General features: G+C 54.8%; 1 protein-coding gene across 21 annotated transcripts in view; it reads right to left on the bottom strand.

Moving 5' to 3' along the window:
• Positions 1 to 11,131, bottom strand: part of PTPRS (protein tyrosine phosphatase receptor type S) — a 164,825-nt gene extending 153,694 nt beyond the window's left edge. For 20 of the 21 annotated variants that reach the window (XM_030031769.1, XM_030031777.1, XM_030031773.1 and 17 more), the window contains exon 1: positions 11,006 to 11,131. The gene's annotated coding sequence lies outside the window, so the exon portion shown is untranslated. Of the gene's footprint in view, positions 1 to 7,221; positions 7,242 to 11,005 lie in introns of those variants that run through there. The other variant, XM_030031771.1, reaches the window with a different exon arrangement.
• Positions 11,132 to 14,613: the final 3,482 nt, after the last annotated feature.

The following is a 14,613-nucleotide window of genomic DNA, read 5'->3' as shown; positions in this document are numbered from 1 at the left end:
CCAGATGGCCTCACCAGGATCTCCTTACGGGCACCAACAGCAAAGCCTTTAGGACATGCAGTCTGTGAACAGCCTCGGGGGCCAGAAACGTCACCGGTGCTCCCACCCCGCAGCACCAGACAAGCTTCTGCAGGTCAGGCTACTAAAATTGAGGCGCTGAAAGGCGATAGGGGCTGCCGGCAGCCAGAGCTTCCTCCTCGTCCTTCCCTGAGGAAGCGGGATAATGTTGGAAGGACAGGCAGCGACGGTGACTCGTTCTCAGACCTCACCGCCATCTCCTGCCCTGCACCCAGCTCCGCTCGGGTTCATCATCATCCTCAGCCTTTGGAGGTGTCAAGTTGTGCTTTGGGCTCCTGGAAAAAAGGAGTCTTCTTATCAGCACAGTGCAACAAGTCCTTCCAGGAAGGAGTCAGCAGGGAACGTCCTCGACTGTCCTCCTTGGGTCTCTGCACGGGTCTCAAAGCAGGGCCAGGGTTCGCACAGCAGTCGGGAAGTATCCAGCAACTCCAAATTCAGGGGGACTTTTCTCCTCCTGGCTAGTTTTGCAACAGGAGAGGAACAGGCTGTGAGTTTCAGGGCCTAAATGCTGGAGAGGAACAGAGGTGACAGGAAATCCCAAACCAGAGGAAAATTCAGCTTGTTCTGGGTCAAATGCAGAGGAGGAAGCGGAGGCACAAGCGGAGGTGCAGGGAAAGGAAAGCCCTTTCCAGAAGAGCAGCTCAAGAGGTCAAGTCTGTACAAGGCTTCTGGGGACTCACAACACTTCGATTCTGATGCTGAAGGTCAAACCCCAGAGATGATCAGGAGCCGGTTCCCAAAACCTCCGGGGTCTTTCCCAAAAGGGGCTCAGAGGATGATTAGCCAACGACTCTCTGAAGCGGAGCAGTCCCAATGGCACACGGGACCAGCAGCCACCATCTCCCACTGCTGCACAGATGAAAAAAAAAAAAAAAAAAAAAAAAAAAATCCATCCCAGGCACAGCGGACATTACCTTCTCTTTGGAGCAGGTGGCTGAGGCCGGCAGCCAAGCCGGGGCACACTGATCCACCCAGCCGTGCCCGATGGGGAGAGCAGACGCCAAGCTCCTGCAAGTCAGAGCCCTCCATGAAACAGCCGCCCTTCCTCAGCAGTAAAACCAATTAAGAGAGGAAAGAGATGAGCAGCGCTTTGATGGATGCTCCCCAGCTGCCGGCAACGCGGGGACGCAGAGGCCACCGTGCCAGGCGGGGAGCTGGGGCCATCGTGGCTGCGCTGCGTGCCAGGGGACCGGGAAGGAGGTGAGCCGTGCTGCTTGGCCCCCCGAGCTCACCAAATCAGCCTGCTCTCCCCGGCGTCGTGCTCAGCCTGCCGATGGTTGAACCGCCCCCAGGACTTGCGCTGGATCCTGCACGCTCCCGTACTTGCTCTGGACACCCCAGGGAGAAGAGTAAAAACAGCTCATCTGAACCGTACGCGGCACGTGCCTCGCCGCATGCAGGGCCATCGCTGCCCCGGCATCCTGCGAGAGCTGGCGTAAAGCTGCATCTCCTCCTGCCGAAATCCAGCCTGGACGGTGGCAGGGATTTACCCCTCACGGGGCAGAAGAGGCAGCCCGGCTGCCCAGCATGGTGGGGGTTAAGCTGCATTGGGGTGCTGCCCTAAACCCCCAGCCGCAGGCAGGGAGCAGGCAGGACAGGGGCTGCAGTGTTCAAGAGTCCCTTCAGAAATCCCTGGGCAAGAAAACAGGGACACCAGGTTACATCTGAACCGCCACCATTTTAGAGCCCTGAACAGAAACAGCCACATACAAATACCACCAATATACCTGGGAAAAACAGATTTGCTTCTTGCTTTATTTATCAGCCAGGCAAGCGATTCTACGCGCACAGACAGAGGTGGGAGAGCAGGAACACATCCCCGAGACACCCTCTCCCGGCTCCAAAAATGTATTCGTTATCCCCAGGCAGTTTCTGGCAGGGTGGAGAGATCGCTCTCCGATTAGAGATGTTTATCAGTAAGCTATAATGAAGGTGGGACACTGACACCGTGATGAATATTATATTTCAGGAAAATTTAAATAAAATGATCCATCATGCCCAGCAGAAGATCAGCAACACCTTCTGCCGAGCACCCGCACCAAGCGGAGCGGCTCCTCGGCCGAGGCTCCGCTGTGGAGACCTGCAGTCACCTTGGCTCACTGCTCCGGAGGAAAAACAGCAGCAACAGATAAAAGAAAAGCACTACATATTTCCAAGGGCACATAGCGAAGCAGCAACACTAACTGGCTCGCTTGCAAAAGAGCCACAGCCTTCTCCAGCACGGCAGCAAGATATCCCCCTTGCATAGGCTCCGCTGAGCATCGGGACAACCCATGTTTCATTGACTCGAGCGAGTTCGGGTCCTGGCATTCAGCACACCCAGAAATAGAGTGCCCTCGGAAACAGGACGTCGTTCGTGCAGGATGCGGAGGGGAAGGGTTACAGAGCGGCTTTTCCCTTAAGTGAAATATTGCCGCCGGCTCAATGGAAGCAGGAGGTTCGTCCCTCCTGGGAGGAAGCTATCAGAAACCACTCTCCCTCCAAGCGTGGCTAGCCCACGTTTTGCTACCTGTTGCATTTCGCAATCAGACAAAACGCTGGAAGAACGCAAGACGACGTTAAAAAGCCAAAGCGGGTGCAGCGGCACGCAGGGCAGGACACCAGAAACACTACAAGCTGCTGCAATCCAGACACGAAGCATTACACATTCATCTGAATTTTAAATACAGAGCATTATGACTGGCATCCTCACAACTGCCACAGCAGCCTCGCCACTACAGCTTTTATGGTAATTCACAGGGAGTTACCCACAAGGCACTGCAGAGATTTTCTTGGCAGCCATCCTAAACTAATTTTTATAGGTTAGTGTACGGTTATACATAAACGTTTAAGAAAAATAAAATGGCGACTCAGAGGGAAGGAGCCGACCGGGAGGTTTTTGCGCCGCCCTGCAAACTGTGGTCCAGTGCAAAATGCCACGGGGCCGAGGTCCGTGCCGCCGCCGCCAGCCACCCCATGCTGGGGACTGGGGGACAGAAACGCCAGTTGGTTCGTGAACTGGTTTACACTGGGCAAACCCCATGCAGCGGCCACCACGACGCCCAGCCCTCTGCATTGCTCCTGCACCGCTGCCTCTGGGTTTCCAGAGCATCCCTCTGCCCTTTGCAAGGTGTTCAGCTCAACCAGGTCCTGCCTGGCCAGGAGATGACACTGCCACCACCCTGCCCGCTCCCAGGTGGCCATCGGGTGCCTGCCTGCAGGTATGGGTGCTGGGCTGCGGTGCTCAGCCCCCGTCTTCCCCTCCTCCCAGGTTGCCCGGGGAGGTTGGGTGCATCAGCCAGCTGGATGGAGAGGAGAAGAGCAATCCCAGGGGACAACAATTTGTTGGTGGAAACCACAGCGTCCTGACAAACACCTTTGATGTGCTTTGACACCAAATCTTCCCCGTCACCATCCCTGCCTGCCAAGGGCCACCCCTCCACCCCGGGCATGTCCCCTCCTGCAGGGAGGAAAGAAAGGCCGGTTTGGTCCCCACCTGCCTACTCCACCTCGGAGCTGCCAGCGGGACACGGCTCTGCCCATCACCTTTGCTTTCCACACATCCTGAGCCGTGCCGGTCGGGGGTGACACGGAAACTTTACGTGGCGACTGGAAACTGCTGCTCAGCTTCCGACTACCCTTCGCAGCCGATGGAGGGAAAGAGTCGAAGCCGCTGCCAGCGAGCGACAGCAACACGGTAAACAAAGGGAAGAAGCAGCGGGAGGGAAACCTTGATCAGTGCAAGCCAGAAGCAGCACCCATCTACCTTTCACGGGAACCAGAGCAAACACTTGATAACAGAGCTGAAGATTAGTTTAAAAAAAAAAATAAAATCCCCAATTCCTGCAGATTTTGCATGCGTGCACACATATGTGCATCTGCAGCACGGCAAGCAGGTAGTCTGTCCATCGCTGCTGTCTTCACAAAAGCAAAATGGAGGGAAGCACGATAGAGACTTTTAAGGAAAGAACCTTTCAGATTTAAATCATCTGTGGAATTACTAGCAACACTGATACGGATACAGGGACACCAAGAAGAAGGAAACAATTAAGCAACAGCTCAGAGGGAGAGATGGTGAGATACAACTCGAGCACCACAAAGAGACAATGCGCTGAATTTCAGACAAGGCTGCTATTTTTCCTGAGATAGGATTATTGCATTTTGAGAAGCCATGCAGAAACCAGCACACCATGCCCTCCCTCTCCTTCCCACTATTTGCAATCCTGGCTCAGTGGCTGCAAGCAAGAGAGATCGAGAGCGCTTTGCCTCCAGCCTTGTGCCTTCTGCACCCAGAGCACGTGGTTACCCCATGTAACTCCGCATCACATCATGTGTCAATTGCCCACAAGCAGAAGTGAAAGGGGGGAAAAAAAAATCCTGAAAACAGCATTATGTAAAAAGTTAGGGCATTTCCAAAGTTAGGATCTGGTGTATCTCAACTCATCCCTCAATCAGGCATGTAAATCCACCACCTCCCAGGAACACAGCAGCAAGTGCCGACGAGAACGAATCATTCCTAAAGTCTGAGCAAACCAGCTTACCTGTCGCACTCTTAAACTGGCTAACTAGAAGAAACTCAATGCTCAAAAGCGGGACACCAGCTGCATTCCCACCTTCACGCCCCTGTGTGCCACGTCCGAGATGCCCCAAGAAGCGGAGACACGGCAGCCGGAGAGGCAGAGCCCCCCAGGCACCGTGCTCCCTGCGTAAAGACTCACACACAAATGTTTCGCTACTCAAACCCCAACAGGATTAAAATCCCCCGGGAGAGAGAGAGAGAGACCCTTCTTGCAAACCACTTGCAGGACGCACCACACATTGCAAATCACGGCTGCAGCCGAACCAGCCGTGATCCGAATCTCCTACCTGCAGCCACGCTGCCCACGTGCTGCCGTCCACCCTCCCAAATCGCACCATTAAAAGCCACTCGACCTCCAGGTTTCCTCCTCCATTAGCACATCCCCGTGAAGGTGGGGGCATCCCGGTTGCTTGCGAGGTCCCAGCCAAACTGCAACCCTCCGGTCTGATGTAAACCAGCACCGTATAGAGCAATAACCTATGAAACGAGGCTGTAAACAAGTGATTCAGCTGCTAGCTTTGTGAAAACAGCCCCAACATCGTGGTGGGAGTGCAGACCTCCAGGAGCTGGGCAGAAACAGCCACAGGCTTCCTAACCTAAACCATCCCACAGCCCCGATTTAATCTGATTTATGCAAATGTTAAACCAATTTAGGTGTGCATATTGTACAAGTCACCTGGCCCAGTTTAATTTGATAGGTTTTTAAACCTGTTTAGACAAACTAAGATCTGCTTTCTAATCTAGAGCAGCTCTTAATAGTGCAAATGTTGCCAGGGAACTGGAGCACGGACATTATGACATATCCTATTTGTATGACAACACTCAAACCGCAATGGCCTGAGCTATAATAACGTATGGAAGAGGGCAACGCTAAAAAACACATCTCCCTCCAGGCTGGCCACGTCCATGCAGCAGGGCTCCGAAACCCCGCTCTGCTACACCACGAGCTGTGCGGAGGTCACCTCCAAAGCTTTCCAAACACGAGATGCACAAGCCCGGGTGAGTCCCAAATAGCCCAGGGCCCCAGCAGGCCGGCTGGATTGGGATATGGCGAAGCCTTGCTTTTCCAGGGCAGGGCACAGAAGTCCCTGATGGGGCCGGCATAGTCCCAGGAGTAGGGAGAAATCCCAGTATTGGGTCCTGGTGTGTCCCCCATCCCCATGAGCTGGGCTGTCATCACCCTCATCATCACCCCTTTGTCTCCAGAGCAGAGCATCCCTAAGTGCCTCTGAAGATCTGCAGCTCTTTCAAAAAGCTCAGGTGTGTGCGCACAGCCCATGCCGCTCTCCTCGTATCCGCACGTGCTCCCTCCTCACACCTGGACATCCCGGGGGGACACACACGTACCCGTCCCCTTCCTCTGCCGCGGCAGCACCTCCGCCTCCTCCCTCGGCGGCTGCACCCAGAGCGCGCTGCTTGCCACGTGTGCGTGGGAGCCACGTGCCGGCCCTCGGGAGCTGGTGGGAGGACAGGAGCCAAAAGGCTTCATGGATTAAAAAAAAAAAAAAAAAAAAAAAATTAAAGTTTGAAGAAACTCATGCCTCCCAACCAGCTCCTTATCAAGTGATGTCAAGAGGGCAACACGGGCTGAAAATTATTGTTTTCAATGATGCTGGGGCCATGCTGGGACATAGCCATCTGCAAAGGGTTCTGCGCACAGGACACGCAACTCTGCAAGGGCTTATTCGGCCAAACAGCAAATAATCCGACAGCGCAGGCAGCTATTGCAATGGGAACACCAAGCTCGATAAATTACTAAGCTAAGACAATGATACCCAAGCTAGAAAAAAAAAAAAGTCCAAGAGAATTACGTTAGAAGTCTGGAGGGTTTACAAGTTGAAGGATGGCGGGGGAAAAAAAAAAAAAAAAAAGATAAAAAAAGACAATTTCCAGTTTGCTAGGCTGATGTCAAAGAAAACAAAAAAAATCAGGCAAGTTATAAAGCAAACAATCAGAAAGAGAGGACAAGAGGGAAAAAAAAAAAAAAAAAAAAAAAAGAGCGTAACAAACAGAGCCCTTAGATTGTTCCAGCTTATTGTGTAATAAACTTTGCAGAAAGGAAGCTGGCCTGAGCTTTACTACTTCAGGGCTCACAAGTTTAAAATCGACAGCAATTTAAAAAAAAAAAAAATAATACTGTTATAGCCAGAAACTTCACAGCCTGCCCAGCCTGGCTATTTTCTTCAGTTTGCAAATAATAAAAAAATAATAATAAAATAAAATAAGAAAGTTCTATGGATCCTGCCCAGAGTCACCAGCTTGGAGCAAAGCCCAGGACTCCCGACCCCGCTCCCACCGACCTCCGCACTAGCAGCAGGAAGCAAAGAGCTTCATGGATGGAGGGAGCTGGGCCAAGGGAAAGGATTATTTGAAGTAGAAAGTTAGGCACTTTTTTCACACTGTTGAAGCAATGATATTTAACTGAAGTCATTTGCAGATTTTCCTTTTTTGAGGAGAGAGTTATGAATAATATGCATGTTCTTATCAATTCATATAAGAAGAATTTAAAGCTCAAAGTTCAGCAACTGTGGATTAAACTACTCAGCAGCACCTTTTCAATGCAACTGAATAACCTCTCTCCTTACCATACGCTCGCACTGCCCACACTGACTTGGGTTAGATCTGGCTTCACTTTATCTCGGTATCCTATACTCGCAATTTTGTTATCTCTGCAATGCAAAAGAAAAACCGTTTTAGTTGGGAACAGAGTGGGTTCAAATAAAATCCATACGCGGTGGCAGGCCACAGGCAACATGTCGCATCCATCACGGCGACTCGCCACCCACGCAACCTCATACGCCACGTGGAAAAGCGGATCAACAGTTCAACACGCACTAACTACCTCGAGTTATTCTGCAACAAGGCGAGCAGCTGGATGGGAACTTCACCCCGCTTCACGCCGGGTTCGAGCCTATTGAACCACGGAGGGCACAGCCACGCCGGGCACCGCAGAGGGCATCCATCCTGACCCACTGCCAGCCCAGCCGACCTGCCGCTGGGCTGTGTTTTGAGACCTCAAAGCAGCATCAGGTGGGACAATCTCCCACCTCAAAGCCGGCTTTGAGGTCTCTAAATATGGCCCAAGCCCTTTGGGCAAGCGTGGCAGGCAGGAGCTGTTCCTATGCTATGAAGAACCACCACCACCACCCCTCCAGCCTCAGTTTCCCCAGTGTGTGGCCACATCATCTCCTCGGACATCCCACCTGGCTGGACCTCAGGTGTTTCTTCCCCCACCTCTCCCCTCAAAGCAGCAGCAGAATCGAGGGTATAGCAAGAACCCACCCTCCTGGAGAAAGAGCAAAGGCACATTTTTCCTCTTCTCCTTAGGCAACGTGTCACACCGGTTATTCTTTAGCATCCAGACAAAAGGCAGAGCAAACCCGCTCCCCTCGGGGCGAGACGGAGGAGACACCTCAGGAAGACGCTGCATTTACTAAATTCACATTAATAAAACCCAGCGAGCCCCAGGACCAGGGGGACAGAGACCCAGGGTGGCACAAAGGACCTGATCCCGTCCTGCCAGCAAGGCTGATACCAGAAGACAACTACACGAGGACTCGAGGACCCCCTGCCCCCCGCATCGCCCCACGCCCAAGGGTACAAACGGCTCTGCCGTGGGGGACCCCTCTCCCCCCGCGGGCAGCCCCCCGCATTACTCGGTGGCACGGCTTCAGCTGGAAGCTCCTCTTGCATTACTCAAAGTATTTATGACTTTTTCCCATTTGAAATATGGGCCCTTACCACGCACAGGAAGGAGGAGGAGAGTGCCAGCAAACTCGTTAATTTATAAGTCAATCTGGCAGGGAACAATTAACAGCTTTCCCACCATCAGGTTGGCAGGAGGAGGGGTACCTTCCCCCCAGGGAGGGCAGGAGGGTCCCCGCATCGGCACGCACTCTGCCCTGCCAAACCCAACCAGCTTCACGCTCAGGACCCAAATGTGACTTTCCCCCCCGCCCCATCAGGGGCTCCCCCAGCCCGAAGGGATGAGCAGCCTCGTCCCCCCACAGCGGGACCCCCATCAGGTCATGCCACTAGCTCCCCCAGCCTGGCGCAGGTACGCAACCCCCAAAACATGCTGGGGGGGGGGGGGGGGGGAAATAAAATATATAAATCCATAATATTTTACTGCTCAGGACACATGTCCCTGCCCCAGCAAAGCTGCGAGGCAGCGCTGACAGCCCGGGAGCTGCGGGCAGGAGCAGAAGTGCGAGTGTCTATGGGGAACGTCCCCTCCAAATTTAGCGGGGGGGTTGTCTGGGGAGGGGACAGGGGGACACTCCAGACGCAGAGCCCCTCGCCCCTGCGGGGTCTCCCAGCTCAGAGGAAGGGCTAGGAACGCCCCCCCAACCAACCAAAACCGCTTTTTCCTCCCAGTTGCAAGGAGCACTTTCAGAAAAGCAAAACCTCCCGGGGACTTGGAGAGGGCAAATGCCCAAAGAGCAGAGCCGTCCCCAGCCCGGGGAGGGTGCAGCACCCACTGGGAGGGACCACGCGCCCCTGCAGAGCCCAAACACCCTTCCACGGGTGTCACCTCTTCACCAGCATTTTTTTTCCCCCCCTTATCCCACATTTGCACCATTTGCTTCCCCAGGAGGGATTGGAACGGGATCCTCCCGCTGCAACACAAACACTATTAATCATTACTATTTTTTTATTGGGGGGGGGGGGGTGTCACCCTCCATGTGACAAGTTTTGGCTCGGGGACACCGGGGACAGCTCTCACCCGCCGCAGGATGGCCCCAGGGCTCGGGATTTCAGCTGAAATCCCGGAGGACGGATGGAAAAGGGCCGCTCGCTGCCAACCCCAGGGATGTCCCTTGGTCCGCGGAGCCAGCTGCACCTTGCAGAAGAAGCAGATTTGGTGCAGCCACCCCAGAACAGGGGAGGGGACCCCCCCACACACTCCAACACGGGGTCTTGGGGAGTTTTGGGGTGACCCAGGTCCTTTCCTTGCTGCTGTCACCGTCACCAGACCACTACACAGCTGGGGGGAATAGGGTGAAACCCACTTCCCAAGGTACTCCGGAGCTGGCGGGGAGGACAAGGCACCCGTGGGGCCATCGGCGTTTGGGGTGGGGCGAGGGGAGCACCCCGGGGGGGGGACACAACCGCGTCCCCAGGCTGCGGCATCGCCCTGCCAGCATCGCGGGGAACGCTCCGGCGTCTTCTCCTCCGACACCTGCATCCCGGCGATGCTGCTCCGGGAGCGACATCGGCTTCGGCACCGGAGCATCCCCGGCGCACGCAAATGCCGGGAGGTTGGAGAAACCACCCATCCCACCCAAAGGGGACGTGGGCCACCTCCCACCAACACGGGTGGTCCCACAGTGCTGCTCCGTGGGAGCGCAGCCCTTAGCACGGGGGTGACACCAGAACATCCCAAATCCCGTCTCGTGGGTCAGCGCCCTGAACCGAGCGCCCACTCGCCCGGTGGACCCCCAGTTGAGAGGTGACTGGCGGGGGGGACGGGGGACATAGGGACGGGGTAGGGAGAGCACGGCGGGGACATGGGGGTCCCTAAAGGCGGTGGGGGCGGAGAGGGTGAACCGGTACCGGGGCGTGGGACCGGGCATGGAGCACAGCGTGGGGACCGGGGCCGTGGGACGGAGCCGGGCTCACCCCGGGGACCGGCACCGGGCCGTGGGACGGGATGCACCCCAGGACCCCCCCCCCGGGGCGGGCTGCCCCCCCCCCCCCCCCCGGCGCCTCCCGGTACCCCCAACCCGGCTCTCCCTCGCATCCCCCCGCTGCCAGTGCCGGGGGTCCAGCGCGCCCCCTCCCTGTACCCCCCCGCTATAGCGCGGCCCCTTCCCTCCCAATGCAGCCCCCCCCCCCCTTTATAACACGCCCCCGGTTCTCCGGTGCCACCCACCGGCAACCTCTACGCACCCCCACCCCACCCCGCTACAACGCGACCCCCTCAACGCCAGCCGGCCGCACCGCCCCCCCCCCGGAACAAGACCCCACGGCAGCCTGCCCGCACCCCTCCCAAGCGCCCCCCCCCCCGCGAGATACCCGCACCCCTCTCCCACCCATTGCCGCGACACCGCTGACCACCACCCCCCTCGCTATAACGCGACCCCTCCCCAGCGCAGCCCACCTGCCTCTCCCCCCCCCCCCCCCTGCTACAACGCCGCCTCCCACCGGCGTTCTCCACACACCCCCACCCCCCACCCCTTTACAACGCGGCCCCTCAGCGAACCACCCCCCCCCCCCCCCCCGCGCCCCTCACTCCACCGCGACCCACCGGCGCCCCCCCGCTACAGCGCGCGCTCGCTGCACCCGCCACAAAGCGCCCCCCCCCCTCCCCGCTATAGCGCGCGCCCACTCCCCCCCCCCCCCCCCCCTCACCCTCACCCGCCGTACCTGACGGCGCGGCCGCCCGCTCCCATGCTGGCCGGCGGAGGGGCGCGGAAGGGCCGCGGCCGCCCTCCTCCTCCTCACCACCGCCCTCCTCCTCCTCCTCCTCCTCCTCCTCCTCCTCCTCCTCCTCCTCCTCCTCACCACCACCACCGCCTTCCTCCTCCTCCTCCTCCCTCCGCCTCCGCCCGGCGGCTGCGCTGGGGCCGCGGCGCGGGGACACTGCGGCGCGAGCTCCCTCCCGCCCGCCGCCGGCCACTCGCACAGGTGATGTCATTCCCCGAGCCGCCGCCGCCTGACGTCACCGCGGGGCGGGTCCCCCTCCTCCATTCTTCCCCCCCCCCCCCTCCTTTTTCCTCCACTATTCCTGGGGGGGGGGGGGGGGGGCGCGGGGGGCGGTGCGACGTCACCGCGGAGGCGAGGGGCGTGGCCGCGCCTTAAAGGCCCCGCGCGCGCGCCTTGCGCACGTGGGCGCGGAGCCGCGAGGGACGCGGAGGGGCGGGGCCGGGGTGGCCCCTTGGTGGCCCTTCCCCCCCCCCGCTGCGGCTATTTCAATCAATTTCCCATTTTCATTATATTTCCCATGTGGGGCGTGTTTGCGATATTCAGTTGATTTGCCGTCGTCAATACATTTTGCATATTCGACGTATTTCCCTTAAGATATTATCGATGTCGCCTCTGTTTTCCACAAAGCGCGTTGCAAACATCCGCGATATTCACGGAATTCAGCAAATTCCTCATAGCGAATATAGTGTTCTGTCTCCCTCTCCCAATCTGCTATATTCGCCATATTTATCGTATTGCCAATATTCAATACATTGCCAATATTCAATACATTACCTATATTCAATATCTTTCCTATACTGAATACATACTCACATGCAACATATTTCTCATATTTTAAATCTCTCACCTTCAGTATATTCCTCATATTTAATATATTCCCCATATTTATTATATTCCCCATATTTAATATAGTCTTCATACTCAATACATTTCCCATATTTAATATAGTCTTCATACACAATACATTTCCCACATTTAATATAATCTTCATATTCAATATATTTCCCATATTTAATAAATTCCCCATATTTCCCATCTTCAATCCCTTTTCCATACTTCCCCTTCACTATTTCCCACCCACGTGGGGACCGTTTAGCCCTACCACAGCAGCTCTTTCCATTTCTAAACCTGCAATGCCATGCGATGCCCCCAGCCTCAGGTGAGCAAAAGCAAAAAATAGCAAAAAAATAGCAAAAAAAATGGAAAAAAAGGGGTGAGTTTTGGGAGAGCAGGACCGATGGCCGGCAGTTCATCAATCACAGGAGGGCTTGGCATCCGAAGCCGGAGGAGTGATGCTGGGAAAATGCTCTAAGCACCTTTCAAACAGGCAAAAAAAAAAAAAAAAAAAAAAAAGGAAAAAAAAAAGGAAAAAAAAAAAGTAGTGAATTAGAGGAAGCATTTTTTTATTATTTTCAATCCATCTCGCTGGTGAAGCAGGCGGGCACTCTCGCTCCGAGGGCAAACACCCGCTCCCCCATCTGCTGCTCCGTGAACTTTCCTTGATCCCCTCGTGCGCTTCCTAATACTGACCAAATGTCAGCCGAACGCCGAGTTTTAACCGTTCTGCGGAAATCCGGCAGAAAAATGTTATTATTTCTCTTCCAGGGGCCGAGAGGAGCCGCTCCGCCGCGCAGCCTTGGGGCGCGGGCGTCGATACGGGGTTTCGCCCGTTTTTCTGCATGACGAGAACCGCTTGTTGTTGAGCCAAGAGGTTGCCGTTGCTACGGCCTTGGAAATAAATTGTGGGCATTAAACCTCCGCCGTTTTCACGGATAACCCAGGAAAACGCCATCAGGTCCCGGCGCCGGCGTCAGCGTGCGAGCCCGGCGGGCCTGAGGCAGCACGAGGAACCTTCACGTTGATTTTTAAATTAATTTTCCTCTGCAAGAAAGGGCCATTTCCAATGATAGGAGCCTACAGAGACCTATAGAGGTCTATAGGAGCCCACAGGAGCCCGGCGAGACCTGTAGGGGTCCATAGGGGTCCATAGGAGCACACAGAGATCTGTAGAGGTCCATCGCAACCCACAGGGACCTGCATGACCTATAGGATCCCACAGGAGCCTGTAGGGTCCCATAGTGGTCTATAGGAGCCCATAGAGACCTGTAGGGTTCTATAGGAGCCTATAGAGACCTGTAGGGGTCTATAGGGATCCATACAGACCTGTAGGACTCCATAGGAGCCCATACAGATGCATTAGGGTCCATAACAGCCCATAGGGGTCCATAGGAGCGTATAGAGATCTGTAGAGATCCATCCCCACCCATGGGGACCCGCATGACCCATAGCATCCCTCAGGAGCCTGTAGGGTCCCACAGTGGTCTATAGGAGCCCATAGAGACCTGTAGGGGTCCATAGGGGTCCATACAGACCTGTAGGAGTCTATAGAAGCCAATACAGATGCATTGGGGTCCATAACAGCCCATAGGGGTCCATACAGACCTGTAGGAGTCTATAGAAGTCAATACTGATGCATTGGGGTCCATAACAGCCCATAGGGGTCCATAGGAGCAAACAGAGATCTGTAGAGGTCCATCACAACCCATGGGGTCTCTGTAGGTCTATAGGGTTCTATAGCAGCCCAGAGGGACCCATAGGGGTCCACAGGAGCTCGTGGGGACCCACAGAGACCCATAGGAGTCTGCAGGAGCCCATAGGGACCCATAGGACCAGCTACAAGGTGCCCTCCATGTCGCTGCGGGGTCCAGCCCCACCTTCCCATCTCCTGGAAGAGTCCCTGGCTCTATCCCAGACACCCCTTCCCGTCCTTTCCTGCAGCATCTCCTATAAAACGGAGATCGATCGCTGATTTTCTTCCACATCCGGAAAATATCAGCTCGCACCATCAGCCCAACTCCTTTTTGAACGGCTGCGGAGCCCAGTGGCAAACACCGTATCACCACGGCTCCAGCGTCCTATCTGCCGCATCTATGTTCTTAATGGATGTATAATACTTTACAGTAATTTCCTCATTTGTCATGCAATCAAATCCTTTGATCAGACATGGGAGAAATGTAAATATCAATTATTAACCATCCCATTCTGGTCTTGCTTGACTGGATTTTTTTTTATTATTTTTTTAGGAAGGAATTGATTTATTTGCAATTCAACTCTCCAACATATTTTTAATTAGGATGCTTACATTTCTGGATAGGCTGTATTTTTGAAGGGAGAGAGATTTGATCACTAGAGCAATCGATGCATCCATGTATATTTTATAGCTGAGAGACAGTTGTGAAGGAAAGTGCAAAATAAGTGGGGGGGGGGGGTTTAAATCCTGCACGTAGTGGGCTGCTATACCACGGTTTAAAATCTCAGTGGCCAAATTTGCTGCCGTACAGTCATTTATAGCCCCTCAAAGTGTGCGAAGCGTTGGCATGAAACGGAGAGGTGGCCAGGAAATTTCTGACAGAATATTTTTCCATCTGCAAATAGTTCTTTTTTTTTTTTTTTTTTTTTTTTTTTTGAGTGAGGCATTTTGTATAAACATGTTGCCTTCGGCAAAAATGGCTTTGGAAATGAAAATAATAACTGAAAAAAAAAAGAAA

The sequence above is a fragment of the Aquila chrysaetos genome, chromosome 12, assembly GCF_900496995.4.
Source record: "Aquila chrysaetos chrysaetos chromosome 12, bAquChr1.4, whole genome shotgun sequence".
Taxonomy (NCBI): Eukaryota; Metazoa; Chordata; class Aves; order Accipitriformes; family Accipitridae; genus Aquila; species Aquila chrysaetos.
The sequence above is the reverse complement of the archived record's forward strand: the minus strand, read 5'-3'. Positions and strand labels throughout refer to the sequence as shown.